General features: G+C 37.6%; 1 protein-coding gene across 19 annotated transcripts in view; it reads right to left on the bottom strand.

Annotated features, from left to right (window-relative positions):
- Znf438 (zinc finger protein 438) overlaps positions 1–23,581 on the bottom strand; it is a 133,127-nt gene that overhangs the window by 91,823 nt on the left and 17,723 nt on the right. The window contains exon 1 of one of the 19 annotated variants that reach the window (XM_027405449.2): positions 17,848–18,005. The exons of the other annotated variants lie outside the window; for them this stretch is intronic. The gene's annotated coding sequence lies outside the window, so the exon portion shown is untranslated. Of the gene's footprint in view, positions 1–17,847; positions 18,006–23,581 lie in introns of those variants that run through there. 19 annotated transcript variants of the gene reach the window in all.

The raw sequence follows: 23,581 nt of genomic DNA, 5'->3' as shown, positions 1-23,581 counted from the left end.
ACTATAAAATTGATATCTGTTATACTATGAGTCATTTAAGAATCTAAAATAAAACCCTAAGTCCTGCTCAGAGGCTTTTAAAGGTGAGATATATAATATTCTTCTTCATTTATTTCACTTCAGAATAATAAAACTTTGAGAAAAAATGTTATTTAATATTTAAGTCTGTTTTAAAGTGACAATCAGGAAAGAGTCCCATTGAGGTTGGTTCAGTCAGTGCTACAAATAATACAAGGCTTCTGGAACTTCAATTACTAAAAGAAAATGAAGGAAGGCTCTGCATTCTGGGAAGAAGATAGGGATGAACAACAGAAGGCTGATATGCAGTTAAAGGGGGAGGGGTTTTGGGTTGAGACTGTATTTTAAGGAGTTAACTACTAGATTCAGCACAGGGGGCTTCAATTTCTTTCTTCAATTCTTCAGTATCTACATAAAATAAGCCACAAAGGTTTTTAGTCAAAATCATATTCAAGTTTATATTTTAAAAACATGGCTATCAGGCTGAAGAAATACCTCAGTGGATAAGAAAATGTACTGCACACATGAATCTGGATCCTAGCACTCATGCAAAACACGAGACATGGGCATACAGGTGCATGTCTATAACTGCAGCATGATGGAGGACAAAGACAGGTCTGGGTTTGATGTCAGGAGGATTACCTGGGCTTGTTGGCTACTACAGTAGATCCAGATTCAATAAGAGACCCTGTCTTAAAGGAACAAGTAGAGAATGATAGAGTAGAACACCTGATGTCTTCCTCTGGCCTCTACACATATGCTACAGGCACTCCCATACACACCTACATTTACATGCATACATAAACACATTCTCTAAATGAATTTGATTATTTGTATCCTAGAACACTGATGAGACACTGTGAGAGGACTCCATAGGCAGGGAATCTCTTTCATTACTGCAGTAGCCAAAATGAGAAGAATCTGGCACAGCTGCTATAGAAGTAAAATGTTTAAAAACTCACTGAGATGTCCTTCAGAGGGGGAAAATTAGATTAATGACCCCATCAATCACCCCAGTCTAACAACTGGAACCACCATCAACCTTGCACACAATGACAAACACAGGTCATCTGGGCTGTAATAGTCTGCCTTTCTAATCAGAGGCATTAACTAGAACCTTAAGAAATCTGTCTTAGAACATCAGAGCCCAATCTGTGAGCAATAAACATAACCCACCACACTCATCTGTCTGAAAGGTCAGCTTCAGAATGGTCATGGGACTGCTTGCACTGCTCTGAGTTAGGGTTTGTTCATCTCATAAATATTTTATTTATGTGAGGATGGGATTCCATGCAAGATTGCTATCTACCAATGAAGGAAAGGCAAAAAAGGGGCGGGGGGGGGGGGGTTTGACCTGCCCTGTTCTGTCTCCTCAGGGAAGAAAGCTGACTGAGATGAACTCTATGGTCACTTGTGATCTAAGAAATTTCAGGAAGGTAGTGAAAGAAAATAAGAAGCTTCTATGAATTGGAGGATTTAGAAGAAAGAAGTAGAATTAGTAAACTATATTATGTGTATTTATGATTATCACTTAAAATCTTTTCTTAGGACAGATACAAATTTAAAAATTATTAAGCTATATTTTAAAGCTAATTGGTTACCTAATACCAAATGGCCAGCCCTGAAAACATGCATAGAAGTAACAGTTACTGAGAAGGTTGTATTCAGGAAAAAAAAAAATATATATATATATATACACACACAAATATATGTAACAATAATTAATTTAAAAGAGGCTATGATTTTGAAAAAGAGCAAGGAGGGGTATATGGATGGGTTTGGAAAAAGGAAAGGTAAGGAAGAAATGATGTGTTTATATTATAATCTCAAGAATAAAATAATTAAAAAAGAAAATGGAAATAGTTCTCTCATGAGCTAACACTAGTTTCAGTAGCTGCTTAGGGCCCAGCAAATGCTACTCTCAGCCTAAAACAGAGAATCTTTTCTATGTAATGAATGAATTTCTCTATATAAAGAGATGCATGGCTGATCAGTGTACTGAGAAAAGTGACAGCTGATGTTCAGCCCCCAAAAGGATTCCAAGACTCAGGGACTATTAGGAAGAAGAGGCAGAAAGAATGTAAAGAGCTGAATGATGGGGAGAAGTGCTGTGGGATGCTATCTTGTAGGCACAACACACTCAATGTAATCATGACATCACAGAAGCTTCAGCTAACTGCAATAGGCTTGCACAAGACTGGAGCCCTACCATCCCAGCTGAACTACTGGTTACTGATGGACTCTTGAAGGGTAGCCATTATCTTCAGTTCTACCAGGCTTCAATGAACAGCAGAACTTCACACCCACTGTGATGGTTATTCTTGGTTGCTAATTTAACTACATCTGGAAATTATCTAAAACTCAAATAGTTGGGCACACCTGTGAGGGATGTTTTTCTTAATTAAATCATTTGAAGTGGGAAGACTCACTTCTAATTAAGGTCTTTGAGATGAGAAGTTACACCATTAATCTAGATATTTTGAGGTGGGAAGATCCACCTTTAATCTGGGTCACCTGCTGACAGCCTGTATAAGGACATGGAAGAAGGAAACTTGCTCTCTCTTTGTCAGCTTGTTTTCTCTCTCCCTCCCTCCCTCCCTCCCTCTCTCTCTCTCTCTCTCTCTCCCTCCCTCTCCCTCTCCCTCTCCCTCTCCCTCTCCCTCTCCCTCTCCTCCTTCTCCCTCTCTGTCTCTCTCACGAGCTAGAAAGTCTATTCCTTCACTGGTATTACAGTCCACTTCTTTGATATTCTGGCATATACTGAAGACTAGCTGAGAACATTCATGCTTGTAGATTGAACAACTACTGAATTCTTGGACCTTCCATTGGTAAACAGTCATTGTTGGACCAGCTGGACCACAGCCTATAAACCATTCACTGTGTGTGTACATTCTGTAAGTTCTGTTCCTCTAGAGAATCCTTACTAATACACCCATGAGAACACAACTGGCCCCAGTTAAACTCTGAGTCACAAAGCAAAACAAAACTTGAATGGCATAAAGATACTTGAAAAGAGGGGCAAAGTGCTTATAAGGAGATCTAGAGAGGCTAGAGAATGTAATCATAGTTTACTATGTACATGTATGAACTCTATCAAAGAACAAATTCAGTAAGTTATATAAAAACAAACAAACAGAAATCCCCAAATGATCTGACAGTAACCATTATTAACATATTATTTGGGAACAGCTGTGGATTTGTCTCTGTGTCTGTACTGAAGGAGTGCCTGCTGGATTTCAGCCATAGTACTGAGAGGTGGGAAGACACAGACACAGTAAGATACAACTGCTCCCCCATACCCATGATGAACATCTAATCAGGGAAGAGCAGTGTATCGACAGCAGCCACAAAGTATGTATAGGACACCAGAGAGCACAGTGTGAGACAGGAATTTTATCAAGTAGATTTCCTTTACTGCATATCACCAATTGATTTCAGAAAAATATCATTTACAAATCTTGGTATTTTCTAAACAAAGTGAGTTTACAGATGTCAGAGAGGAAGCTAGAACTTATAAAAGTTTTAAGTAAGTTATCTTTTATAAGGAAGATTTTTTTTTTTTGCTTTTTATTCTTAGGGTCACAAAAGAAGTTTAGACTAAAGGAAAAACATATAGAAACAGCAAAACAAAACAAAAATGAAAAACAAACAAAAAATCTGTCTCCTACTCTCTCTTAACACTTCAACCTGTCCCTCTGATCCCCTGGAGATAACTTTTAACATGTCTGGTTAACTGCTGATCATTGAAAGCAGTATGGCAATAAGCTTCAATGACACTGTGTGTAGCTGCATACATGTGCAGTGTGTGTGAGACACCTTCAAACCCTGCTCTGCAGGAGATTTTATTTTTTTATTTTTTTGAGATTTAAAATATATATATATTTAAATATAATAATATGTAATATCAAAACTATCAAAATAATTTTATGTGTGCCTTAGTATAGCATAATTGCACAGTGGAGATAAAATGTCTATTTAAAAATCTATATAATGTCTGGGAATGTCAACTTGTACAACCACTTTGGAAATCAGTATGGCGACTCCTCAAGAAAATGGGAATCAGTCTACCACAAGATCCAGAAATTCCACTCTTAGGCATATACCCAAAAGAAACACATTCATACAACAAGGACATCCGTTCAACGATGTTCATAGCAGCACTATTTGTAATAACCAGAAACTAGAAGCAGCCTAGATGCCCCTCAACTGAAGAATGGATACAGAAAATGTGGTACATTTACACAATGGAGTACTACTCAGCAGAAAAAACAATGGAATCTTGAAATTTGAATGAAAATGGATGGAACTAGAAGAAACCATTTTGAGCAAGGTAACTCAGTCACAAAAAGACAAACATGGTAAGTACTCACTCATATGTGGATTTTAGACATAGAGTGAAGGATTACCAGCCTACAGTCCACACTACCAGAGAAGCTAGTAAACAAGGAGGACCCTAAGAGAGACATACATGGTCCCCTGGAGAAGGGGATCAAGATCCCCTGAGCAAATTGAGAGCACGGGAAGAGGCGTGAGGGAGCTATGAGAATGAGAAGGGAAGAAAAGGAAGGATGCAGAGGTCATGAGGGAGCAGAAAAGTTGAGTCAAGGGAAGAATAGAAGAAAGGATATGTGATAGGTAGGGTTTTAGTTGGGGTTGTGGTAGGGGAGGACGGGAGGGAGAAGGGAACTGGGATTGTCATGTAAAACAATCTTGTTTCTAATTCAAATAAAAAATGATTTAAAAAATCTATATAATGATTTTTAATAAGTGGGGCTGTAGAGACAGCTCAGTTAGCAATGTACTCATTACAATATGAATACCTGAGTTAGGGTCCCCATTATTCATGTAAAAGTAGGGCACAACTGCATATATCTGTGACTCTAATTATAGGGGTTTGGAAGATACTCAGAGGTCATCAGGTAGTCAGCCTAGTCAAATCAATAAACTCCAGATTCAGTGAGAGACTCTGCTTCAAAAAATACAGAAGAGAGTGGTCAAGGCAAGGAAGACTTCCAACATCAACCTATGGTGGCATCTAGATGCACAAACACCCGTGTACATATATACGTAAACACACAATTACACATACAAATATAAATATGTACACAGTAATACTAATATGAAAGGGAAAATAATGTGAGCTTGCACATCTAAAATACATCTTCCAAGTCAGCAATCATTTTTCAGGACTTGAATACAAGTTTGTGTATAAACACAGTCCTTTATTTTAATAAACATGGCAAAGTAATGTAATCTAATGTTCCGTATTTTAATCCACTTATTTGTGTAACTCCATAGCATTTTGTTCATTCACATTGCTGCAGGCATCTATGAACAGAATGTTTTCCATCTTGCAAAACTGCAATTCTGCATATATTAAATAAGCCTCTGAAATTTACTTTAGAAATCATTTAACAGCAAGTGTTTTACTTGTGGGTCAACAATCTTTTAAGGAATTTAGAAGCTAAAAGCTCAGGGAAGCCCAGTAAGTTGCTGGCTAGATGAGAGAACTAGCACCCAAAAGCAGGTCAATGGGCACCCTCTGTAGTGATTATGATCTTTACTGCTTTTTTCCATAGGTGATCTGCAGGAGATTTTAATAAGCATTTCTAAAGAAGAGAGGAAAGAAATTAGAAGGATAGAGTGGGTGTGTCCAACCTCTCATGCAGGAAATCTGGGCTATAAAAAATACAAAAGCACACTGTGATTACTCTCAAATCCCCTAAAATTAGTCAACAAACCCTTTAATCATGGAATACCAACTGACATCTTGAAAGACTCCAGATTGTTACAAAACAGCATGGGAAGTTAGATGGTTCACATCTCACTGGCAGCAACACATGCAATTGGACAATGGGCATATCCAGAAAGAAGCAGGCATAAGCCATGTGAACACAGCCCTGGAAGCAGACATAGAAACCAAAGCTGCAGGCTGTCCGAGTGTGCCACTGCTGAGAGTTCAGAGTAGTTTCTGTGCTGCTGTCCCCATAACCAAGTATTGGAAACATCCATCTGCAAAGCCTGATGCTAAAATTAAATGCACTGGGTATGTTTGTTTTTTTTTTCAAGTAAATACAATCAAGGCTCTCAAGAGACAAAAATTAAATTTGTTTCACAAAACCAAAAAGTATAGTTAAATATTTTGTGAGACTAATGCAATAATTGCATACTATAAAAGAATCAGAAGTGAATAAAATTACTAGAGAATTATAATGACTTCAGTTCCATATATAGGCAAAAGTAGTGAATTTGGAAACACTTCTTTTTGTGTTCAAATTCAAATCAAGACATCACGCCATTGTGTGCAATTGATCTTGCCAATGAGGTTAGATGGGCCTTTCTTTAGTCATAAATCCTACTTCCCAATATTTCTTCCTAGCTTTCTTCTGCAATACTTAACCGGGAAGGAGAATGTGAGATGGATTCCCTACTGAACCGATCCTACAATAGCTAATGGAGCTGTTGTATGTCATGGGCAGAGGCATCTCTGAATTCCACTGTAGAACAAAGAACAAGTAAATTGAGATGGAAAGAAGTCTAGCAGGGATCAGGGCATGTGTAACTATTCCCCAGCTATAAACGGCCTTCCCACTTATTTACATGAAGACCACAAGTGTTTGTTCAATGTTGTACTCATACTTGCTCTACAAATCTTTCACCACTCCCTAGTCCCAGTCCAAATGACTTCCCCTCTCCTCAGCCTCTCAGTTTGCACATAATCACACCTAATTTACTTTAGGTTAGTTATCTTTGGACTGGACCATTTACTGAAAGGTCTAAGGAACCTTAGATGAGGAGTAGACTTCTCACATCCTTGGGGAGGCCACATTGGGAGACACAATGCTCACATTGGCATTCAGCCAATACCTGCTGATTTACTGGTACTACTATTCAATGCTTTCCCTAGAAACAGTTAATCCTTGGGAGAAATCTGTGCTTTCTATTGTGAAAATGGTGAATTTACTCATAGCTTGGGCAACGTTCATAGGTTGTATCTGAAATAATTGTTCACTACACACATTATGTTGTTTGTTTGTTTTGTGTTTTTCTGTGACAGAGAGAGCAGTATCTTGACTAGGCCAGTGAGATACAGACCACCTAACAACTATGGGTACAGAATATTGGGATGGAATTAACTGTTTTATGGCAAAAGGATTCTAAGCAATGTCTACTTTGAAGTTAACAGAAAGGGTAAAAGCAATAGATTCATAAATATACATAAATATGCACTAATGGACCAAGAATCTACAAAAAGCAATTTACAGGATCATTCATTCAAAAAACTTACTACTGACACCTATTATGTAACAGCTTCACATTACACCAAAGACCTAAAGACAAATGAGAAGCATCAAGCATTCCTGTTGACTCCCCAAAGATCCAAACATAACAAATATAAGGACTTATCTACCCACATCCACATAAAACTTCATCACTTGTGGGTAAATTGCATTACAGTTTATCACACTGTAAACATCTGATTTTGCCAAAGTGACAACAAAATGACATCACTCTAGAAATTCCTTTGCTTTAACTTCTGTCCTCAAGTCCTTAGGCTCCAAGATGCTGAAAGAGAACAAAGGTCTGCTATAAGCAGTGGGAGTTGATATGCCAAGAGAGCTATGTCCTAGTGGAAGCTAAGATGGGGCAAAATAGTCACAGGTGCATGCCGTCCTGTGGACACATTTAGACGTCGTGGCATTAAATTTCTTCTAAAGCTTAACAGAGAAAGGCAAAGATAGAAAACATTTTTTCCAGCCTCAAAAATACATAAATTTATGAAAAAAATATGTTAAGTACAAAAGTACTTAAAATTATGAAATCAAAATGGGCTGCTGTATACTTTTAAAAGTAGAAGGAAAGAAGTAAATACCTGCTCTTCTGAACTGTCAAAAAAATTAGGAGTATTGTTACTTTGTATCCGACGCAACTTCAGCAGACTGACTAACTGGCTACAAGTGTGATGGGAAGGTCACAATGTGCTCTGTTAGAATTGAAACTCATTTCTCTAGTGTCTTTAGGAGGAAGAATGTTGAGTCTAAAAGACAACAGGTTTGCATTCAAGATAGGCAGAGTGAACTACTTACAGAATTAATCTGACAACAAACATAGTTGCTAGACACCAGTTTTAAAAACTAGTATGTTACTGTTCTGTTGTTTAAATCAAAGGCTTCCTTTTGGGACTGCAAAGCAGGGAGGATGGCCTATCTCATGGAGAAAGCGATTGCTACTCTTGAAACAGGAGGTTGCTCGCCTACGTAATCACCTGGGACAAACTTGGCCAGTGTAAACAGGCCAGAAGGCTAAAGGAGCCTGGGAACATTTAACATCGTGAAGGAATTACAGCACAGGAAGATCAGAGGGAGCTACACAGGAAATGTGAACAGTAACCCTTTTATATCTTTGAGCTTCTTCCTATTGCCTATGATAAATGGAATCCTACTGCTTGAACATACACAAGCAGGGAGCAGAGTGGACAGGAAAGAGAAGGAAGCATTTTATCCACACACATCAGAGCAGAGCATAATCTATAATGACATGATGACTTGATACTGCTCTAGAAAACAGACATTGGCTTTTAATTCTAACTGCCACATATGTGCTGTATCATTGCCTTATCCAAGAGAAATAAGAAGAGTGGGCGGGGAGGGATGGATGGATAGCTGGCAAGCTCATCACAAGTGGGGAAACATGGAACCTGAAAGCTTACCAACAAATAGGCCTCCACCCTGGCTGACAGTTAAACATCTTGTTCCCAGTCAGTCTTCAGGGAAAGCATTCTTTCCATAATAAATAATGTAAGACCCAACAGACATTTTTATTCCATCCTTTATCTACTCTATGTAGAAGTTTCTTCAAGAGTCTAAGCCAGAAGCTTGACAATTCAACTGATTATAAACCATATTAAAGAACAGCTTAGCTAAGAAAGCTGAAACATTTCTAGCTAATTTGGAAAAGCAGATGAGACTGTGCAGGTCTTACTATCTTTACAGGCCCTAGGTTGGGTTTTCTTCTTAATGTATCTGCTTCTGGCAAAGAGGAAGTGTTCAGTTTAAATGAGCATGTACAACTAAAAGATACTAATTAAACATAACATGCATAAACACACACATTCTTCAGATGGTAAGGACATCAAAATAGAGGAAAAAAGGCTATTTCTAAATGGAGATGCTTAAATACCCTCTGAAAGAAATCTCACTTTTCCCATTGGTTTAACTTCAGGATAGATGGTCTCCTATAAAAATCAGGCAAACCAAACCAAACATGAAAGGGAATATGGAAATGGCAAAGCAAACCACTAAGCAGATCACAAGAACTATTCAGAAGGGTGAAGATTAAAACCGAAGGACCTTTTCACAGCAAAGTGCCTTCTTCATGGCCAACAGAGGTTTTTTGTTGTTGTTGTTTTCCTAGTAATTACTTATGTCCATACCTTTTCACACAATAAATGCCACAATGAGATTCAAAATAGCAAGTGAGATAGAAATGGCAGGCTTCTCAGTTGCTTTAAACAAAATTGTCAATTTCTTTAGTGCTGGCTCTTAGATATGATTTCAAAAACATAGCCAAGTAAACAGGGCTTGTCCTTTCCCAAGGTGCTGAATTGCTACAGTACCTACATTAGAGAAGTATTAGTAAAATAAGCTAGAGGAGAGCAAAAACCAACACTAGAGGAGATGTTAGACTCACCTACCATCTCCCCTTAGAATGTGGACCCTGAGCTACACACATGCAAACCAAGAAAGCCCTGTCTCCAGTGGAAACAGTCCTGTTCTCTGTACGCTGGAGCTTGTCACCATTTTAGCCCAGGTGCTTATTATCACAAAACCCTCATGCCATTCTTGAACATTACTAGAGATTTAAAAACAAGTTGAGAATTATGACCAAAAGAAAGCCTAAATAAGACAAATGGATTTTTTCAGTGTTCCAACACAACAGAATTTACTGACACACACTGAAGTTTTTAAATCTTGAAGACTAAAATCAAAAGGCTATTCAGTGGAACTTTCAGAACACACTTTCTCCTGTTGAGTGTTCCTGTGAATGGTCCTGTCTAGTATCCAACCACAAGAAACTCTGACTGATGCATAATTGGCATGTAGTATTTGTTCAAAGACACAGCAATAGGGCTTCTTTTTCTATTCTGAAAAGAACAGAACCATACAGCAAAGCATACAAACAAGTAGGTTCAGACCTCTGCATCGAGCATCAGCAAAAAGGCACTAAGGAGGCCTTGACAAGTCACGGCGTCACAAACAACTATGCTACCTGCTATTGGCACTTTTGTACAGCACTTAGGAATGCATCCATGTAATCTCAACCTGGCCACTACATAAACTTGGTTAAAGCAGTATAACAAGGCTTTTCAAAGTCTGTAGTTGGTTAAACAACACACAGAAGTTAGACATTTCTGATAGCTAGCCCACTCAGTAAAAATCTTTATCATGGAATGAATGTTGAAATATACTCAACCAAACTTCCCCAAGCCAGTTACATATAAGCACCTTTTCCTGCTCAGCCTACCCAATACCACTCCCTCTCAACAGTTACTATAACAATTCAGAGTTGCCTCTGCAACAATGCTTCTCTATTCACACCAGTATGACTACACCCATAACAAAAGGCACCTTTCTGAAACAAACATCCCTCAAACTAGCCTTATATTTCCTACAACTGTCTCAAAAATAAAGATATCACTATAGACACAGGCTTGGAAACTATCATCTACTGAGGAAATGTCCAGGGTTGTATCTGTCCTTAGAAAGAGGCATGTCGCCACCTCATTCCTGAATCCCAGCCCTATCTCCAGCTTCTTGCCCAGCACACACTGGACTCCAGGAACCTGACCAAGACCAGCAGTATACAAGTAACAAAAGGCTCTCTTCTTAGCAATTTCTAAAAGGTATTCTTTTAAAAAAGAAAACTTTAATTAGAATATGCAATATTAGGTTTCATTACAGCACTCCAAAGAAAATGTGTTTGTTTATTCCTTTCCGCCATCCCAGATCCCAAACTCAACCCATGAAGCTTCCTTTCTGCTTTAATGCCACTTTATAAAAAGGCATTCTAAAAGTTTTAGACTTAAGATGCAAAGTTTCCAGCATTAGTAATGTAATATAAAGGAAGATGAAATTCTATCACATCTCAAGGTTTTTATGCAGATCATAAGACTAAATTCTATGAAGAATGCTAAATGCCTTGCCGTAGTACATAGGAACCACCAAACAGTAGATACCAGATGCTACTAGTGATATCTAGAGTAGGAAAACTAAAACATAGCACAAATGGTCTTACTGAAATAAAGCAGTAATTGACACAGTCTGGTTCCCTGTAACCATTTATTTAAAACAAAATTGGTATTCCATGGTGGGGTGTGTGTGTGTGTGTGTGTGTGTGTGTGTGTGTGTGTGTGTGTGTGTGTGTGTGTGCATGTATATACAAGTATTTATATGATTTGGAAAAATTAATGATAAAAATGATCCTTGGGAAGACGGAAGGGTCATGGTCAAAGGGAACTTTGGTCTGCTGCTCTATAATGAAAAAAAAAAAAAAAAGCAAAAGCATTTTATCTTTCTAAAAGAAATAATTTACAAATTTTGGGTTTTACATTTTTAAAAAGGTATATTTGTCTGTTGATGGATCTTAGTTTCTAAAACCCCACTCTCTTTTTTAGCAGTGCCATTGACAGTTGCTACACAATGTTCAGTAATCTTCTTACCAGCCTACCTTGTGCTGTGCTAACTAACAGTACCTCCTTGTACCAAAAACAGCCATGTGCACAATTTTATGATGTTTTAAAACCACTGAACACATTTAATCAAGGAAGAAGGAGGATTTCAAAGTCCAGGAAACCATAAATCAAAATAGTTCTACATAAAAAGATACCTTTTCCCTTTAAATTGTGTATGTGTGTTTACATCTAATAAGCCATACACAGAGTGTCAAATAAGGCTTGATTCCTTTTTTAAAAGGCCAAAGGATGTCTACTTCAAACCATCCTGACAATTTCAATGTCCTGAAGGTTGCTGTAAAGAAAATCCTCTTCTAGGCTCTTCCTAACTTCTTAACTTGCTGTATCACATTGGTACTGCTTCTTAAAATTCTAACTTTCCTCCTTGTTCCAGGCCACAATTGACTTTTCAACCCATTCCTTTTTCCTTCAGATCACCTAGATTTGGGTTTATAAAGTGGGGACAAAGCAAGTCACCAAAGCATATATTATCTCCCTAAGAGCAGTCAGGAGTGGGTCTCCTAGGGCTCAGACATGGACAAAAGCCACATGCTCTGCCAGATAGGCCCAGCCTGGACCCATCAATTTACACATCTGATGTATAAACTAAAGGTGGAAAGACACATAAGAAAGTGCTCAACATCCTTAGCCATCAGGGACATGCAAATCAAAACAACTCTGATATACCATCTTACATCTATCAGAATGGCTAAAACCAAAAACACCAATGACAGTTTATGCTGGGTAGGATGTGGAGAAAGGGGAATACTCCTCCACTATTGGTGGGAGTGGCAACTTGTACAGCCACTTTGGAAATCAGTGTGGTGTTTCCTCAAGAAAATGGGAATCAATCTACCACAAGATCCAGCAATTCCACTCTTAGGCACATACCCAAAAGATGCACATTCATACAAGGACATCTGTTCAACCATGTTTACAACAGCATTATTTATAATAGCCAGAATCTGGAAGCAATTTAGATGTCCCTCAACTGAGGAATAGATGGAGAAAATGTGGTACATTTACACAATGGAGTACTACTCAGTGGGAAAAAAAAAATGGAATCTTGAAATTCGAAGGCAAATGGAAGGAACTAGAAGAAACCATCCTGAGTGAAGTAACCTGTAGTGATATGTCTTTACTACATCCGCCAGAGCCCCGAGGCCACGTGGGCACTGAGAATAACACAGAGTCTTATATTAGTTTACACTGTTGCTCGCCAATTGACTAGGATTTCTCATATGCTAGCTCAGTCTTAATTATCATAAATCTATATATTTTATAAGACTTATCAAAGACATCTTCCACTGGCGTCCTCTTCCTGGGATCACATGGTGGCTCTGTAGAGAGCAGAAGGAAGAGTAAGAGCAAGAGCAAGAGCGATTTCCTGCTTATATTCTGAGTCGGCCTGCTATGTCACTTCCTGCCTGGATCTTTTTACTACATTTCCCAGAATCCTCCTTGATTCCTAGCCCCACCTATCTTGCTTTCCTATAGGCCAACAGTACTTTATCAACCAATAAGACAAACATATACACAGAAGGACCTCACCCATCAGTAACCCAGTCACAAAAAGACAAAAATGGTATGTACTCACTCATATGTGGATTTTAGACATACAGCAGGGGATTGCTAGCCTACAATCTACACCGACAGAGAAGCTTGGAAACAAGGAGGACCTTAAGAGAGACATGTATGGTTCCTGGGAGAAGGGGAAAGGGACAAGATCTCTTAAGCTAATGGGGATCATGAGGGGAGGGAAGAGGGAGTTAGAAGAAAGAGAAGGGGAAAAGAGGAGGGAAGAGGAGGACATGAGGGAGCAGGAAGATCTAGTCAGAGGAGGAATGGAGGAGAGCAAGATAAGAGATACCATCAAAGAGGGAGCCATTATAGGTTTAAAGAGAATTCTGACACTAGGGAAATGTCCAGAGACCTACAAGGTTGACCCCAACTAACAATCTAAGCAACAGTCGAGAGGCTATATTAAAAGCCCTTCTTCGATAATGAGATTGATGACTACCTTATAGGCCATCCTAGAGCCTTCATCCAGGCTCTTCATCCAGGTGTCTGCTGATAGAAGCAGACGCAGACACCCACAGCTGAACTCTGGAGCAGAGAGGGAGGAGTAGTGAGCAAAGGGGTCAAGACTAGGCTAGAGAAACCCACAGAAACAGCCGACCTGAACAAGGGGGAGCTTATGGACCCCAGACTGATAGCTGGGAAACCAGCATAGGATTGTTCTAGACTCCCTGAAGGAAGAAGTCAGTTTGGAGGTCTGGACAATCTTATGGGGCCACTGATAGTAAATCAGTATTTACCCCTAGTACACAAATGAACTTTGGGAGCCCTCTCCACATAGAGGGATACTCTCTCAGCCTAGACACATGGGGAGGGCCTAGGCCCTGCTCCAAATGATATGACAGACTTTGAAGATCCCCCATGGAAGGCCTCACCCTTCCTGGGGAGCAAAAAGGGTTGGGATAGGGGAGTTGGGGGGGGCAGGGGAGGAGGAGAGGGAGAGGGAACTGAAACTGACATGTAAAAGCTTGTTTCTAATTTAAATAAAAAATAAATTACAAAAAAGAAAGTTCTGCCACTCAGCTTTGAATAAGAAATTATTATAGGCAGAATTCTGTGACTGCTTCTGTGAAGCACTCTCAGAGCTATACACCTTTCCAGTACTCAAGAGCTTATCAAATACAACAACTGTGCAGTGGGACCTGCAGTCTGATGTCCATCAACACTAGGGGCCTGTCTCCCAGTGTACTCTATCCTAATATAATACACCCCATCCCAGTGGAATCCAGACAAGCATCTCTTCTCATTTTCTCAGGGAAAGATGACATGTTAACATTTTTCTCAGTCATTCTAGTACGAGATCACTTGCAGATGTTATGACTGGGAAGATCAACTAGAGCAAGTTCACGTGGCTAGTATTATGTCAGAGCATAACTAGAAGACTCACATGTCCCTTCTTCTAAACATTCTTATTCAAAACAGCAAACGAGTTCTTCCTCTTGACTCATACTAGATCTAAGTGGAGATCCAGGAAAGATGAATAATTTGCAATGGTCTCAAGAGAAAAGTGAGCAAAGCCAGGTCTTCCCCTCTCCATAGCCATGCCACACCAAATGAGTCTTGCCAAAAGCCTCACCCTGACCCAACATCCTGGTGAGGCTGTTCCCAGAATTGCCTCTGCTATGTGTTAATAAAGAAACTGAATGGCCAATAGCAGAACAGAATAGAGAGCCAAACTGAGAATGCTGGGAGAAAGAAGGGTGGAGTCAGACAAGTTACCAGCAGAGATGCAGAGAGAAGCAAGATGAGCATGCCATATTAAGAAAAGGTACCAAACCACAGTGTCAAAGCATAGATAAGAAATATGGGTTAATTTAAATGTAAGAGTAGCTAGTATCAAGCCTGAGCTATTGGCCAAGCATTTATAACTAATATTAAGACTCTGAGTGGTTATTCGAGAACAGCTGCAGGACAGGAAACTCCATCAAATGTCTCCCTCACATTCTGGTAGTTCGGCCACATATTATCTGCTACAAAAGATGAGAAATTCAAGCCTCATATCTAGAAATAATTTAGTGACGCTACCACTAATAACTGCCTAAACACTGCATCTTTTCCCACTCACTCCAGGACAAGGATATTTATCTTCAGAGACCCTCCTCCCTAAATGGCTCCCAAATGTTCTGAAAAACACAGGAAAGCCTATTTAGGCATCTTTATGATAGAGAGAAAGTTGCCCACTTGCAGAGTTCACATGACTAGGTAGATGCAAGATGGGATAAGAGTACACCAAAGATTCAAAGCAGTAAGAGGACAGGTCCACTGAACAAACATCAACGGAAGTTTCAATGCTGGGCACAGTGCTATCTTGAGCACGATACTGGCAGGGACACCCCAGAAAACAAACCCTCAGGTTTATTAAGTTATGGGTACTGCTTCTCATATAATCCACTCCCACCTCTCTAACAACCCAAACACATTCTAGACCTTATACTTCACTATAGAAAATGTCAAATTCTGGAGAGATGGCTCAGTGGTTAAGAGCAAAATTTTAATTCTAAATCTTTTTCTATTTATTTTCTGAGTCTAATGAGGAAATAAACAGCATGAAGGTGGGCAACAAAATGGAAAACAATGATCTTTTGAAAGTATATAATACAGAACAGATGAAGAAAATCCTAAGAACTAATAGGGTATAAGAATACATTTTTAACAACTTTCTTAAAGCTCATTATGATATCTATTTGGAGAAACTAGCAATTTATTTAATACTGTGACAACATTAGGGTTTCATAATCTTTATGCCCATAGAAAAAGTAATGAAAAAATAAATTATTAAAAATTACAATGTAGTAACTCTCTAAGATTAAAACCTCAGATCATACCAAAGAAAACCAAAGAGTATGTAAAATTCTTAAACATTTAGAAAAACTAAAAGGTAACCATCTGATCCTGCTTTTTTTGTTAATTTTTATTTTTTTGGCACAGGGGTAGATACAGTCCAGGGCCTTATATACTAAGTACAATCCCAACCTCATATGCTTCTTGACGCTTAAATTAAAAACTTTAAAGTATATTAAGCAAAGATAAAACTTAATTTAAAAATCCTCAAATACAAGGGAAATAAGAATTTTTAAAAATTGTTTTTTATTTGTGTTTAGGTGTGTTTCTTGTCTGTCTGAATGAGCACCAAGTACGTACAAGTGCTCCCAGCAACTGGAAGAGGGCATCTGAACTCTTAGAACTGGAGTTATAGGCAGTTGTGAGCTGCCTGCTATGGGTGCTGGGAACCAAACTCAGGTCCTCTACAAGGACACCAAGCCACTCCAGCCCTGAAAACAAGGATTTAAATACTCTTGTGCATACTTACACATACCTGTAACTATAGCACCCAGGAAGCTGAGTCAGAATGATCATGAGTCTGTGTCCACCCTTGGTTATACAACACCCTGTCCATGTACAGGTAGACAACCCTATTAAATGCAGCAGGCCATAAAATGAAAACAACATGAAAACAGGAGAGCGATGTGTTAGGAAGAAGGGGTTTGGTAGGAAGGGGAAAGGGATTAAAAATAAGTAGAAAGAATATGATCAAAGTACATTGTGTATATGCAGTGAAAATGTAAAAGAAAAATAAAGCAAGTACCCAACACACTGTTTCTTACTTGTGTATTTAATGACTTTCAACTTTAGTCCCCACTAAACTAGTAACTGGCTTATACAATTATTAAAAGAAAAAAATCAGTAGGTTTTTTTTTTTTTTTTAGAAACACTGAAAATAGGTGACAAACTTTCCTGTTAAGCTGTTAGAACTGAAAATGTTAGTAATTTTAACAACTATATCTACTAGATATGTAAGCTTTTAAAAATGAAAAAAAATTCAGATACATAAGAGTAAAATAAATGTATTCTTCAAACCCACCACTCAGAGGATGATAAGTTACAGGATCTGAGCACCCAATGGTCTAATGGTTATGGTGAGGGTGTAGAATAGAATAAGGGTGAACTTAGCTGTGTAAAAATGGACTTGAAGTGTCTAAGAACAAAAGAGCAAGCACCACTACAGAAGGGTAATCAGCAAGGCAGAAAAAGTGGTGTAAGAAACTGACAGTGAGGGCTGTGGCTTTGAAGTAAGTATGATGATGGATGGTATGAATACATTCTGGAAAGGTGATTGTTAGGAACTGTTTAACACACCTCTACCATTTTGGCTTCCAACCAATTGCCTGAGACTACATGGCTGCATCCCACCTGTCAGATGTGCACCCAAACCATTCCTTGTATCCTAATTTCTGAATCCAAGTCCCAAGCTGAGTAAGAGCTTCCTGTGGTCTCTCAATGACAAGGTCACAGGGTGAGCATGTCTCTAGAGCTGTTTTAGAAGTTCTTGGCACATAATCAGTGAGCAAATATTTGGCAATTAGTGGAGAAAATAACTAGAATGTTAGGATATCATAGGATGAACCCAATTAAGGCTGGAACAAGAATCAGGAGACCTTACCAAGGTGGGGCACCCCAAGACAATTTGCTCTGGGACACTCAATGTGAACAACCATTTGCTTAAGAAAAGGTGAAGTTACCTGAAGTTTGTCATGTGTCAGCATATCCCAGAAGCCATATCAGCACAAATCAAATTGTGGGTAATACACAGAGGGCCCTTGTTTTCACTCCCTCAAGTCTCAAGGACAGTCTTAAGGATAAGCTTGACACCTGTCACTCTTCCAGCCTGATATGTGAAGGGGGCTTCAATTTATCTCAGAGCTGTGGTGAGATAAAATGAAGTAATAAACATAAATGTCTGGTAACAGGAAATATATGTTAGCTATTCTCATTTATACTTTGATGATCACAAAATGACAGCCAGAAGGATGATGAGCAAGTCCCCAAAGCAACATTTTTAATACTCTTTAGTTGGTTGGGTTTTGTGAACTATTACATAATTAATGGAATTTAGAGTTGACCTGGGAAAAAATACGAAAACTCCTTTCTTTCTGAACTTTCATGCCAGGATTAGAACAATCATGTTGTATAGCCAAAAAATAAAGTTCTAAATTGTGTTAACATGAGATTAGTAACATCAGTTATGGATAAAGACTATCAAGCAAAAAAAAGAAAGAAAGAAAGAAAGAAAGAAAGAAAGAAAGAAAGAAAGAAAGAAAGAAAGAGAAAGAAAACTCTAAAACCTGACAATTTACTCTGGGTCTATTGTATTATATAAGTATAACTTTTAAGTATAATATATTTCCTTTTCACTTTATAAAATTTAACTAAATCATTACAGTTGGAAACAAAAGCAGGAAACCATTTACATGACCAGCATGGCTATTTTACTCTGATTAATGAAAACTGCATAATAGTTTTGGCAAACTACAGAGTGTTCTTTTTAGTCTTTGAGAAGTTACCATGCTACAGACAATTTTGGAAACTGAGAACTTACACTACCTGGCAGCAATCAATTCTGTATTATTTTAGTTCAGTTCAGAAACCGCTCTGTAAGGGTTATGTTCATCTTCATTCACACTCATTAACGACAGATAAAGTGCGTCTAGTATTTGATGGAGAAGTTCAAGTACATGTTACTGTAAAGAAATGATTCTGAGGACCCAATGCCAAATCACAAATCCTCCCACTGGCCTTTTTGTGCCCAAAGCATGCACTAACAAAGGAAAACACAAACAAAACAAAACAAAAACAACCCAAGTACTGCATTAGGGGCCATTTTCAGGACCTCCTTGTATTACAACGAAGTATAACAAAAAGCAGAAAACAAAACAAAACTCATACCACCATCTCCCCTTTAAGGAATCAAAGAGGAATATTCACAAACATCACTATAATGTTCAAAAGATAAAACCCTACACTAACTACGTAAAGCTGGAAAATTAACCCTATATATGACCACATACTTCCGGGTGTTTGTATTTCATGAAGTCTAAATTTTTAAGGCAATTAACAATTCAAAAAAACGTTTCAAGCCATTACATAGAAAAGAGACTTTTAACCTGTAACTCTCAACCCAATAAACTTGACGTTGTTGCTTTAAATAAACTTACTTTTTAATTACTTTAGATTTACAAAATAGTTACAAAGACAGTACAGTTAGTTTCTATACACATTTTACACATTTCCCCTAAAGGTAATCATGATACACTTGTCAAAACTACAAAATTAAAGCTCATATATTACTATGAACTCAACTATAAACTTTAGCTTTTACCTATTATTCCCACTGGCATCTTTTTCTCAGTTTCTATGCACAGCCTAGGGTACCAGGCCACATTTAATAATTTTTCAAATGCTGTAAGTTTTCTTATATGCCTCACTTCTGTCTAGTAACAATATACTAATTATAGTTATTAGACAAAATTAAACCTAAATTTTCCTGGAGAATACAATTATTGAGCATTCAGGGAAAATTACAAAAAAAAAAATTCATGAAAGCCTGGTGTTTTTTCTAATGTTCTCTCTGAGAGAAAAGCAAACAAATCATTGGGAAAAGGTATGCCACACTGCCTATTTTGCCAAGAACCTATAATACCAAATTACTTAATGTACCAAGAATATCTCTTAAAAAGCATGTTGTCACTAATCTATTTTCTGAGATTCTTACCCTTGTAAAATACATAGTAAATTTTTAAATTAATACTGTAATAGAATATAAGTTAAATTATACTCAGATAATCTACTTTTATTAAGTGCAATATAAAACTTTCATTTTCCATTTTCACTTGTGATATTTATAGTAAGAAAACAAAAGGACTAATTTAAGAGAAAGTGATTACTTATTACTAATGCAGTCTTTACTTTGAAAGGAACAGAATATAATATTTAAGGAATGTTATAAGATGAACAGAAAATGTTCCATAAAAAAAAAAAAGGAATACCACAATGAATAAAACTGGCAAAGGAGGATGCTTCACATTCTTTTCCATGTGTGTTACACTGTGAGGATTACTCACAGTCACAAACAAGCAATTCACATGGAAGGCAGAGACCTTTGAAACAGTAACCAAGGGCTTGGTGCTGGTACTATTTGATTTTACTGAGACAGGGTTCTGCTAAGTGTCCCAGACTATCCTGCCTTAGTCTCCCACTGCTAGGATTACATATGTGCAACACATCACAGGCAGGCTTTGGAATCGTCTGAAAATACAAATGCGTGATAGTATTTGGATGTGTTCATATGCCTGAGATGATCCTAACTTATGCCCACTGTTGCAGTGTCCCACCTAGTATAGCCTTATATTGAACTTTTCATTTTCCAATGCATTTTTATATACTTGCATTAAAATTAGCCAGGACTTACTTATACACTTTCAGAGTCTGCCATGACTCTGTAGAGTCACATATGAGACTCAGTTCTCAACATGTAGTTACATCTAGAACATATTAGCAGTAGCCCACATCTCTGTATCATAACTGACACCTTACTCTCAGACAGTCCTCAGTACTCTTACAGAAGAGGGGGACTAAATACCCAATGCTGCTGTGCTGCTTTATGACTAGCTTGAGAAAGACACGAATGTAACAGAAGCAGAGAGGATGTTTTACACAATACTCAATAAAGTGTAACTTCATGCAGATCAAGTAAGTTCTAAAAAAAATTTACTCAGCTTTTATTTAAACCATCTTATTTACACAAAGTGTAGTGATGCTACTTTGCTAACTCCATAGATAGAAGAAATTCAAAGTTCAATGATGGGAGCTTTCTATCAGTGTCAGATGTGTCAAACACAAAAATCAGTTAGTTACAATAATGGTTTGACTATTTTGTTTAATTCATGAAATCAAAGCAAAGCTTCCAGAAGTTCACCCTGGAAGCATGAAATACCCCATTTCCTGTGCTTACTTACTAACATTCAGTTAAAAACAGTCACAATAACAAAGATAAAACTACATTCAATTTTCACCAGTCACAAGGAGTCAAGGTTTAGAAAACTACCATGAACCCCTAATTAGTAACTCATTATTGATTTTAGAGTAATGGTTCTCAACCTGAGGATCATGACCCCTTTCAGGGTTGAATAGCAGATATCCTGCAAAGCAGACATTTACATTACAATTCATAACAGTAACAAAATTATAGTTGTGATGTAGCAATAATATAGGTTTATGGTTAGGGGCCACTGTAACATGAGGAACTGTATTAAGGTGTTGCAGCATTAGGAAGGTTGAGAAAAACTGCTTTAGAGGATCATGTTCCTGGGAAGCTATGTCACATTTTCAACAGCTGATCAAACTGACCACTATTGTTTGTGCATTTTTATTTCTATATGTTTTATTTAACGTAATCAACAAAACCATAGCTTAAGTCTCAATGAAGCCTACCCAGCAAATGTGCTTTCTTTGTTAAGGCACATCCTAGCCTTCTTCCACTTAAGAACACAATACAACACTTTAGTTCTGTATATGATAGTCATTTTTAAATAGCAAAACCATTAACATGCCTCAAAACACAGAAACATAACACTGAGTAAACCATATAAGGGCAGTAGTTTATAGTACAAGCCTAGGCAGAAGGTGCATGTTATATTGGAAGTGTATATAGCAAGCAACCCAAAATCCAAACTCCATGCTTCCAAAAGGATTTCAAAGTTACAAATAAATTTTATTAATACAAAGGTTTACTGAGTAAAATCTGTAAATAATAAAATTAATTGTCTTCATTTTCATGGTAATAGCAAAATAAACACTGGTGGGGCATGGCATCATAACAAAAACAATGTTCTGACTAAATTAAAACAATTGCAGAGCAGAAACAAACATGGACCTGGTTCACAATTATCTCATAATTCTGTCCATATAAACTTCAATATAACACCACCAGTCAAAATGGAAGCAAATTGTGTGTTACAACTGCCTCCACAGAAGTGTGTGAACTCAATCAAAACTTACAGACATTGACAATGATGCTGAAATAGTACTTTTGATGTTGAGTCAAATGAAAATACTCATCATCGAAGGACTTGCTTTCATTTCACTAAAACTGAGAGGGGGGGTGTATGTATGTGTATATGTATGTTTGGGAGCATCCAAGTGTTTGAGACAGGTTTTTTCACTGAACCCGAATCTTTCCATTTTGGTTAGGCTGGCTGTTGAGTGAGCTCTCAGGATCTTGTCTCCTCCCTTCGACACTAAGACCAGAGGCAAGTGAGGACATACACAGCTTCCTATGGGAGTATTGGGGATTTGAACTCAGATCCTTGCCCTTGTACAGCAAATGATCTTATAAAATGGGTCATTTCCCAAGCCTTCTTTGAATCTTTAATAAGAGTCACTTTGTAAAACCATCAAGAGCAATGACAATTTCCAATAACCACATAATCTAAATCTCAGTTTCATTTTGGAAATTAAGAAAGCTGGAAATACGGACTAAGTCTCCTTCAAATTCTTTAGCTGAAGTGCTAACTCCCACTGCAATGCCCTTTGCAGACAGGTCTTTTGGGGAGGGGCTTGGAATTAGATTAGGTCACTTATATAAGTGAGTCCGTATTCAGATTCATTTTTCTCTCTCCCTGCCTCTTTCTTTCTCCTTCTCTAAGAACAAGACATCACACTCAGGAAGAAGCCTTCCTCAGACTAACAATCTGTCAGCATCTTGATCTCATATCCTACAGTAGTAGGGTGATACAGGTTTCTGTGTCTTTTTCTAGTCAAGATCATCCAGCTTTTAGAGAGAATCTACTTCTTTATTTAAATAACTTTTATTATGTAGCAGGATAAAATGAACCTAAGAATGTCCCCAGAACAGCAGCACGTAAATTTAGTAACATTTTCAAGACTTCTAAAGAGATGTCAATGAAGGTATATGGCCTGGAATATTTACATATTTAAGTGTTTTAAAACTCTAAGTTTATTATAACATCAGTTACTTAGAATTAGCTTTGAATTTAGCAGGTACCTCAATACATAAAAAATCTCAAATTATATTTTAAATATTTAAAATTCTGATTTATAGGGGTAAAAATTGAAAACAATCACCAACTTAAAATTTAATAACCATAAAATACAACTTGGAAGCACTCATGTTTTATGGAATAATAAAAAATATGGAATAATAAAAATAAGACAAACACTTTTTAAGTGCATTATTTTAATATATAAATATTCATACTTAAGGTTAAGAAACTAAAGATGTGGACATGGTGATCCACATCACAGTCCCAGTACTTGTGAGGCTGAGATAAAAAAAGGTGATAACTTTGAAGCCAGCCTGAGCTACACATTGAGACTATCTCAAAGAGAAATAGAAACTGAATGAGACATGCCAACTTTTACTGGAAAATGCACTTATATTTTTTTGACTGTTAGGAA

This window comes from Cricetulus griseus, chromosome 3 (assembly GCF_003668045.3).
Source record: "Cricetulus griseus strain 17A/GY chromosome 3, alternate assembly CriGri-PICRH-1.0, whole genome shotgun sequence".
NCBI lineage: Eukaryota > Metazoa > Chordata > Mammalia > Rodentia > Cricetidae > Cricetulus > Cricetulus griseus.
The sequence above is the reverse complement of the archived record's forward strand: the minus strand, read 5'-3'. Positions and strand labels throughout refer to the sequence as shown.